The sequence below is a fragment of the Danio rerio genome, chromosome 19, assembly GCF_049306965.1.
Source record: "Danio rerio strain Tuebingen ecotype United States chromosome 19, GRCz12tu, whole genome shotgun sequence".
NCBI classification, from domain to species: domain Eukaryota; kingdom Metazoa; phylum Chordata; class Actinopteri; order Cypriniformes; family Danionidae; genus Danio; species Danio rerio.
Window position 1 is genome coordinate 30,250,325 of NC_133194.1, and position 9,676 is coordinate 30,260,000.

General features: G+C 34.4%; 1 protein-coding gene across 14 annotated transcripts in view; it reads right to left on the reverse strand.

Annotated features, from left to right (window-relative positions):
- Positions 1-1,560: 1,560 nt before the first annotated feature.
- Positions 1,561-9,676, reverse strand: part of srd5a1 (steroid-5-alpha-reductase, alpha polypeptide 1 (3-oxo-5 alpha-steroid delta 4-dehydrogenase alpha 1)) — a 25,117-nt gene continuing 17,001 nt past the window's right edge. For 4 of the 14 annotated variants that reach the window (XM_073931131.1, XM_073931132.1, XM_073931128.1 and 1 more), the window contains one exon: positions 3,329-5,677. The gene's annotated coding sequence lies outside the window, so the exon portion shown is untranslated. 14 annotated transcript variants of the gene reach the window in all.

The window sequence follows — 9,676 nt, forward strand, 5'->3', positions numbered from 1 at the left end:
GTCCACCCCGTTTTGAAAATGAATATTTTGATCCATTTCTCAGTGAATATAGGCAATGTATTTTGGTGCATTTAAACAAAACAGATTTATTAAACATGTATATTTATTAAAATAATATTTAGTCGCCAAACATATTAAGTAATTGAAAGATAATACAATTGAACTCAAGAAAAATAATGCAAAAATAAATTACAACCTACAAAATCTTAACAAAATTTTTAGCTTTTCTTGATTTTTCCTCATTTTAATTAGTATTTAATATTTTTCTATAACATATAAATGTGGCTGTACTAATTGTGGACCATTTTTGTAAGTTATTTTGGTAGATAATTTTTGGCTTCAGTACTGACAAATCTAATGTATATGCACAAATATACTATTGTAGAGCTTCATCTTAAAATATGAATTTAAAAGATAGAAATGTGAGTGGTGTACTTACATATGCTGAGCACTGTATATGGGAAAAAATAAGACTCAATATTTATAAGTTAAATGGGTCTGAGAAAAATGTGTTGCTACTGTATGTGATTGTCATTCTATAAAGGCGCACACACACACACACACACACACACACACACACACACACACACAGTTGAAGTCAGAATTATTAGCCCCCTGAATTATTTATTTTTTTTAACAGAAAGAAGATTTTTTTTTAAACACAATTCTAAACATAATAGTTTTAATAACTCATTTCTAGTAACTGATTTATTTTATCTTTCTCATGATGACAGTAAATAAGATTTTACTAGATATTTTTCAGGACACTTCTATACAGCTTAAAGTGACATTTGAAGGCTTAACTAAGTTAATTAAGTTAACCAGGCAGGTTAGGGTAATTAGGCAAGTTGTTGTATAACGATGGTTTGTTCTGTAGATTGTCGGAAAAAAATAGCTTAAAGGGGCTAATAATTTTGTCCCTAAAATGGTGTTTAAAAATTAAAAACTGCTTTTATTTAAGCCGAAATAAAACAAATAAGACTTTCTCAAGAAGAAAAAATATTGTCAGACATGCTGTGATAATTTTCTTGCTCAGTTAAACATTTGGAAAATATATTAAAAAAAAAATAATAATCAAAGGGGGGCTAATAATTCTGACTCTCTCTCTCTCTCTCTCTCTCTCTCTCTCTCTCTCTCTCTCTATATATATATATATTATTTTTTTTTTTGTTGTGCTAATTTTGAAGCTAAAAAAACATTTAATTTAAATTTGGAAAAAACATTATTGGAAAAAAGTTGACAGAATCAAACAAATGACTTTTGACTTAAATACATAACCGTGAATTGTGAATCCAAAGAAATAGACATAAAACACACAAAATAAAACATTAAACAAAATTTTTTATATTAAAAAAGGATACAAAAAACATAAAACAAATCTGTTTTTTCAAGCTACAGAAGTTCCCCAGATGCACAATGTATTGCCAATTATCAAACAAAAACCACTCATAATTATTAAAGAATCTGAATAATGTAAAATGTTTCCATTACCAAACTGTCAGCTTGGAATTATATATATATATATATATATATATATATATATATTTTTTTTTTTTTTTTGTGCAAGTACTTGCATTACTTTGTGCAATACTTTGCATTAATAAAACCTGATCACCATATCATAAGTGCTATATGGAATGCAAAATCTAGTATCTCAATACCACTGAGAATAAAGATAGAACCATATAATTACAGAGTGGTGAATTATACAACCTACTACTTTAATTTAACACAAATTGTGCTGATCATCATAAAATATATGAGATATATATGAGATATAAGATATACAGGCACACAAAATCACGCAGCTAAAAAATAAAATAAATTGAGCAATCATTTCAAGGAAGTAACACTTCCATGCATTATGTTTCAAATCATGACACACAACCAAAAAAATATATCTCTTGCCAAGTGCTGAATTGCCATCATGCTTTCAAAGAAAAACCAGGCTTTCTCCGTTGCTCCTAATAAATTATAAGGTACCATTCTGAAGAAAAAAGCTCCTCCTACGGTTATTACGCAACCAGAGCTTTGCCTTCAGCTCACGTGCAGCATGTGTAAGGTGGGGGAAGCCCCTCACAGTCAGAACATCTCGTGCGCTCGCTGTTGCTTTGCATTGCTGTCACAGTAGATGCAGAAATGCATGCAGGAATTGTTAATCCATCCAGTCGATTGTAATACTGCTGCTGTTGTTACACTTTTTTGAAAAGGAGTCTTCTGCTGACTCCTATAGTGCATTATTCAAGAGATTGTTCGCACAAAAATGTAAAATCGGCTGTTATTTTCCACACTCTCAGGCCATCAGAGATACATGACAAGAAAATATTTACAAAAACCATACTGCTTTAGGATTCAAAAAATTTACAGTTGAAGGCAAAATAATCAGCTCTCCAGTGAAATTTTAATTCCGTTTCAAATAGTTCCCATGTGTTGTTTAACGGAGAGAATGTGTTTTTAACACATTTTTAAAAATAATAGCAGTTCATACTGTTTAATACTTGAATTAATAGTATGAAAAATTAATATTACCATTGATAATAATTAATACTTCATAATACTTTATACTAGTATAGTAGTTTTCAGCTTAAAGTGCAATTTAAACGTTAAGCTAGATTAGGTTAAAGCAAGGTTGATTAGAAATCTCACTGGACTGAAGTAATTTGTCCTGTAGCCAATCAAAAAAAACCCCAAAACAAACAAAAGAAAACTTAAAGGTTCACTACGATATCATATTTTATATATTAGTTGATGTGTAATGTAGCTGTGTGAACATTAAAAAAACATCTCTGAATGTAAGACGCTCAAAATTCAATGCAAAGAGAGACATTGGCTTTTATAGAGTTAGCTTAAAACCAACAGCAAACAAAGTTTGGGGACTACAAAAAAATACATGTGGGTTAATGAGATCATAAACCCAACAGGTAACGCGCATACAACCCACACAGCGTAGGGGCGTAGCCAGAGGTGCTGTAATATAGCAGAGAAAGCTAAAATGTTGTCCAAGAGCTGCTATTTCCACAGAGCTTCTGCCATTTCTGTATTTGGGCTTTCAAAAAGATGTTTTAGTATAAAAAATATATAGCTACCATTTGACAAAGGACAGCTTCCAGGATCTCTCCCAGTTCAGTGCCGGATTCAGCTAAAAAACTCCTCAAAGAAGGAGCAGCTTCAACCATAATGGAAGAAGCTGTGGATTGTGAGCCACAACCTGTAAGTATTTTTATTTGTTCAATTCTATTTATTACATGCACAGATTTTAGCGTTAACGCACTGTGCTACGTCCGACAGATTGCACTATTATGTTTTTCTTTTTCTTTTTCATTCTTTTATAACCTATTTTAACACATTTTAAATTGTTTTTATCAGTTTTTAATCATTTTTATTGTCTGCATTTTATGTCTTAAACTTGTCTTTTTTATTCCTGTTTATGTAAAGCACTTTGAATTGCCACTGTGTATGAAATGTGCTATATAAATAAACTTGCCTTGCCTTGCCTTAACGGTGTGTTGTATCAAGAACGTAAACACGGATGTAAACAACGGGAAAAGAGGTTTCGCACCATTAACAATTAAGCTACAAATTCATATTTATCCATTAATATTTATCCAGCCACAATCTTTACCAGCGCTGCAGTGTCTCTCTATGCGGCCGCTTTCTGTGCTTTCTACATCTCAAAAAACAAACTCACAATAGATGTGTGAACGTTTCAAACTATTTACACATGCTTATAGCCCAAATATATATGAAAGACACTTGACAGATTTTATTTTAGAAATCAGGCTTGAGGTTCAGCCGTATCCTCTTCGTTTTATGTCTAATTCAGGCTCAAGCTGATACAGCTAACAGCTATACTGACTGACAGTATTTACACAGCAAAGGGAAAGCACATGCTAGTAGAGGCATGACTGGATGTGTAACTTCCAGGTGACGTGGAGCCGATCCGCAAATCAAAGCACATTATAAAAAGTAACCAATCAGAGCCTTTTGAGAGCGGGCTTTTAGAGGAACTAGGAAATATGACAGTCGTTTTCATGGTAGCTCAGTAGAAGTATATAATCAAAGTAAGATTTATAAAAATTAACGTGATTGAAGCATGAGGACACATTGCTTTGCACACCATAAACACAACCAAGCCTTAAAAATACACTCTGGACCACCCCTTAAAAGGTGCAACAGGTGATTGTCTTCAGAAACATTTTTTGTTGTGCTATTTGAAAGTCTCTTTCATAAATTTCAGTCAGTGGAAATGTGTGTTTTAATTAAACAAGTTATACCAGATGTACTAATCTGTAACCAATAAGATTTATTTAAATTATAACAAAGCCGTGAACCTTTTGCTAAAACATGAACTTGACATTACTTGATTTATTTGAATAAATATAGACTCAAAATGAAAGATTCTCAATTAACTTTTACTTCGTTAATTTAGGACTGTTAGATTAAACATTAAGTAAATTTTACATGATATGGACAAGTTAAATGTATTTGATATAAGAATGTCAAATTTACTTGAAATGTTTATGTGCAAATTGTTACAAAGATTTTTTTAAGTAAGTTTTTAAGAGAAATTTTTCGAGTGTAGAATGACTCATGATTAGTCCCACATGGAATCTGCATGCACAGAATTCCGCAGAGTTTAGCCCATCATTGATTCTGTTTATTTAGTTAATTGTGTGTAAATTTACATGTATTCCGTTTTTCAATTCATATGATTTATTTACAATACAGTTTGTACAGTTATATTTTCTGTCTTTTAGTAGATATATTATATTAGAGACTTGCTTTTTTTTACCAAATAAAGTAGATCTAGATGGATTTGCATTGTAAACATTAAGTAGATGTTATATAGGTATTACTTTTTATTTTATATATTAAGATTTTAGTTATGATACACCTAATATCATTCCGTATAAATCCGAAGATTTTTAACAAAATTCTGGGTAGAAATAGCAAAAAATGTCCACAGATTTCTTCTGGCTCATGATGTAGTGTTACGTTGTCTATGGTTGTCTATCATGTGCACGTTCATGACTTTGGATGGCAGTTTGCATTTAGGGATTTGCATTTTAATGCTAAAAGACTAAAGTTAGCATTTTCCAGATCTCTCTACCTATAAGGGGCCACTAATATTGACCTTAGCAGTTTTAAAAATAATAATAATATAATTCAAGTCAAACTAGAATAAATAAGACTTGCTCCAGAGGAAAAATATATCAGGAAATACTATGAAAATTGTACTTGTTCTCTCTTAAACATCACTTGGGAAATATTTGAGGTCTAATCGCTTTGTTTTCAACTGTAAGTCTACCACAGGTATTCATTTTAATTTGCCTGTATATATTTTTGACTCTAAAAGTGATTACATGTGTTTTATGAATCACAAATACCAAAAAAAAAAAAACTTTCTACTATGTGACTTCCATCTTGGATGGCCTGGGGGTAAGTGATTTAACAGCATATTTTCATTTTTATGCAAACTATCACCTTAAACCCATGTTGAAGGGGTTGCGCAGTGTTGCAAAAAGGTTATGTGTGCCTACAATACGGTTTGCAGGGGGGTTTCATCATTGCTTTGGCTGGGGATATTTCTCCACAGAAGGGTCCGACAGATTGCTCACGGCTCGACCCGACACCTCTAGCTGCTCCAGATTGACCACGAACATCTGAGGGGAATAAACTAGAAGGATTTTTTGAACTTCAATGTCAATAAATAAAAGCTGAAGCACATCTGATGCATCTGCTATATTAAACTGAAGGATGCAGCCCTTGAATTATATAAAACTAGACAGTATTACACAATAGAAAAGGGGATGTTTATAAGCAATACATATAACCTTCCACATTCCAGAGTAAATGAACACAAGCACCTTCACTGCCGACAGTGCTGACATACAAGACATAATTCCTGCCATATTTCATGTATTGCGCCTGGAGATGTTATGAGAGGACACCTGCAGCACGTCAAAACATGTCAGGGATGGTAAATGATGATGTTACGAGCTAAACTTCATATAGAAAAACAGTTAGCTCTAATGGCATTGAAGTATTCATGGGTTTGTGGTGAAGTACTTCAATGTTGTACATTCATTCAGACCTAAAATTACAGTCATTTTGACATTCAGCACATTACTTTATTTAAACACACACACACACACACACAAACGCACGCACGCAGACAGACACAAACACATGTACACACAAGCGCGCACGCACACACACACACCATGTTAAATATATTCAGACATTTTAAAACGTAAATAGTATATATAATATAATAATAGGCAAAGAATAATTGTGATTATTAGCAACCACTTAGCAACACCTTAGCTACCACACAGAACGCTATCAACTGCATCAACCTGTATGTAGTTATGACTGTTTCAAACTTCTTAAAAACGACTTCAATTATTTAAGCTTTAAAACTACTTCAATCTTACAGAGGAGGCTTTCGCAGGACACCATAAAGTTTGTCAACCAACTTTAGTTGTGATAAATTTTTGTTCAGCACTAATAATGGACTCTAGGTATCCTTATAAGGTATGGCATGCCATTCATTTTTTTTGGTATACTTCTGGTGATGGTAATGATTCATTTTGACAGTTTCATGTACTGACCCTACTGTATATCAGCCCTGCCATCTGTTGCCTGAAATTTCTTGGTAAAGATCAGCACTGTTTGACAGAATGTGCGTTTAGCTAAGCGTTTGTTGAGACAGATTTTACTGGAGGCTCTCTGGTAATGACAAATGATGGCACACAATAATACACCCCGTAAAACAATGTATACACTGCGAAAAATTCAATATTCATTGAAGTTTCTTACATAATACATCTTACATAATACATCGTAATGATGTAAACACAAAACAAAATATTACACATTATAACCAGTGACTACTGGTTTCCAACATTCAGAATCTCGTCTCCTGTTTAAGCAGAAGGTTAAGGACCAGGGCCAGAGCAAGTTGAACTGCCGCTCTAGGTAAAGGAAGGTCACGCCACTCTCAACCTTAAAATAAAAAAAAAAAAAAAAAAAAGGTTCCGCTGAAAAAAAAAAAGGTTCTCTGTTCCGCTGCCCTAGACACGAATATAACTGAGGGCGCGAATGGTGAGGATAGTGTCGTTGACGCCGCCCTCTCTGTTCCGCTGCCCTAGACACGAATATAACTGAGGGCGCGAATGGTGAGGATAGTGTCGTTGACGCCGCCCTCTCTGTTCCGCTGCCCTAGACACGAATATAACTGAGGGCGCGAATGGTGAGGATAGTGTCGTTGACGCCGCCCTCTCTATTCTACCGCACTAGACGCGGAAATAACTGAGGGTGTGGGTGGTGAGGATAGTGTCGTGGACGCCGCCCTCTCTATTTTACCGCACTAGACGCGGATATATGACTGAGGGTGCGGGTGGTGAGGATAGTGTCGTGAACGCCGCCCTCTCTATTCTGCCGTCCTAGACGCAGATATAACTGAGGCCGCGGGTAGTGAGGGTAGAGTCACGGACGCCGCCCTCTCTATTCTGACGCCCTAGGCGGTTGCCTAGGTCGCCTCTATGGACGCGCCGGCCCTGTTAAGGACAGTATACAAACAAGTAGAGAGTGAGTAAATTATCACAGAATTTTTCTTTTTGGGCAAACTGAAGGAAAATCTAATTTTAGATCACAGAAATTTCATATTTCCATATTCTCTTTCTCTCTATCGATCCATAGTAGAGTGTATATACATACTAGGGGTGTAACGGATCACAGTTGATCTGTGTTTTGTACGGATCACAACCCACAGTTCGGAACACACTTGGCGACTGCATGTACTTATGTAGTGGGAGGTACGTATGGCTGCATTTTAATTTTTTAAGCGAACGCTACTGGGCGGTATGACGCTGTTCCTTTTGGCGCTTACCGGCTGAGCGCTTACCTCCGTGTGTAGGGCTTTCCCGCCGCAACCAGTTTGTCCAATTAGCTCGTCGTCTACGTCGGTGGACTTGAGACATAGAGAGGAGCTGACCACGATGACGATGACAATCCAGGTTAGAGTCCAGGAAAAAGCAGTTCCGGAAATCAGGTAAGACAAAAACAGAATCCAAAAATTAAAGTGAACAAGTTCATAACAGGGTGAGAATGTGGTAAAATCAGATGAGGGCTTTTCTTTTTCTGCACAGCTTTTATAAATTGTTGCTGGATTTAGGGAAGTAAGTGGGTGAGCGGCGAAAAGGAAAAGCAGGAGAAAAAGAGGAAAGGAGGATGGTGGGTCAGCTGATTGGCCGGTCGCCCAGTCAATCATTCAGCCAGTCGGACAGACGGTCATTTGACAGCGGCCTCTGGTGGGTTCAAGTGAGAACAGTGCAAGCGATAAAGGCACTCGCGAAAGACATTTGAGATTCGAAAAAGGGCACACATCGGCCTCTCGCATATTCGCGAAAACAAAAACTGCAAAAATACCTACCTCCCGGGACGTATTTCATGGTCTCCAGAAACGTCCACGGGACTACGTTTTCAGAATGAACCTGGGTTGGTTATTCGGGATGTTGTGGGTATAAAGAGTTATATTTTACCATCAAAATGTAGTATATGTTAAATCATTATCAACTTTTGATATAAAACCGCTGTGTAATTTAATTGATTGTCAAAAATGAAATAATTTAAGTGCTATTTTTTTATTAGTGAAAGTGCCCGCTCACTTTTGTACGGAAGCATAGAGCTGCCACCCAGGTAAAAAAAAATCTGAGCTTTATCACGTTTGTACAATATACTTTTCACGTTCTTACAATATAATATCACGTTTGTACAATATAGTTTCACGTTCTTACAATATAATATCACGTTTGTACAATATAATATCACGTTTGTACAATATAGTTTCACGTTCTTACAATATAATATTACGTTTGTACAATATAATATCACGTTTGTACAATATAGTTTCACGTTCTTACAATATAATATCACGTTTGTACAATATAATATCACGTTTGTACAATATAGTTTCACGTTCTTACAATATAATATCCCGTTTGTACAATATAATATCACGTTTGTACAATATACTTTTCACATTCTTACAATATAATATCACGTTTGTACAATATAATTTTCACGTTCTTACAATATAATATCACGTTCTTACAATATAATATCACGTTTGTACAATATACTTTTCACGTTCTTACAATATAATATCACGTTTGTACAATATAATTTTCACGTTCTTACAATATAATATCACGTTCTTACAATATAATATCACGTTTGTACAATATACTTTTCACGTTCTTACAATATGATATCACGTTTGTACAATATACTTTTCACGTTCTTACAATATAATATCACGTTTGTACAATATACTTTTCACGTTCTTGCAATATGATATCACGTTCTTACAATATAATATCACGTTCTTACAATATGATATCACGTTTGTACAATATAATTATCACGTTCTTACAATATAATATCACGTTTGTACAATATAATTATCACGTTCTTACAATATAATATCACGTTTGTACAATATAATTATCACGTTCTTACAATATAATATCACGTTTGTACAATATAATTTTCACATTCTTACAATATAATATCACGTTCTTACAATATAATATCACGTTTGTACAATACACTTTTCACGTTCTTACAATATAATATCACGTTCTTACAATATAATATCACGTTTGTACAA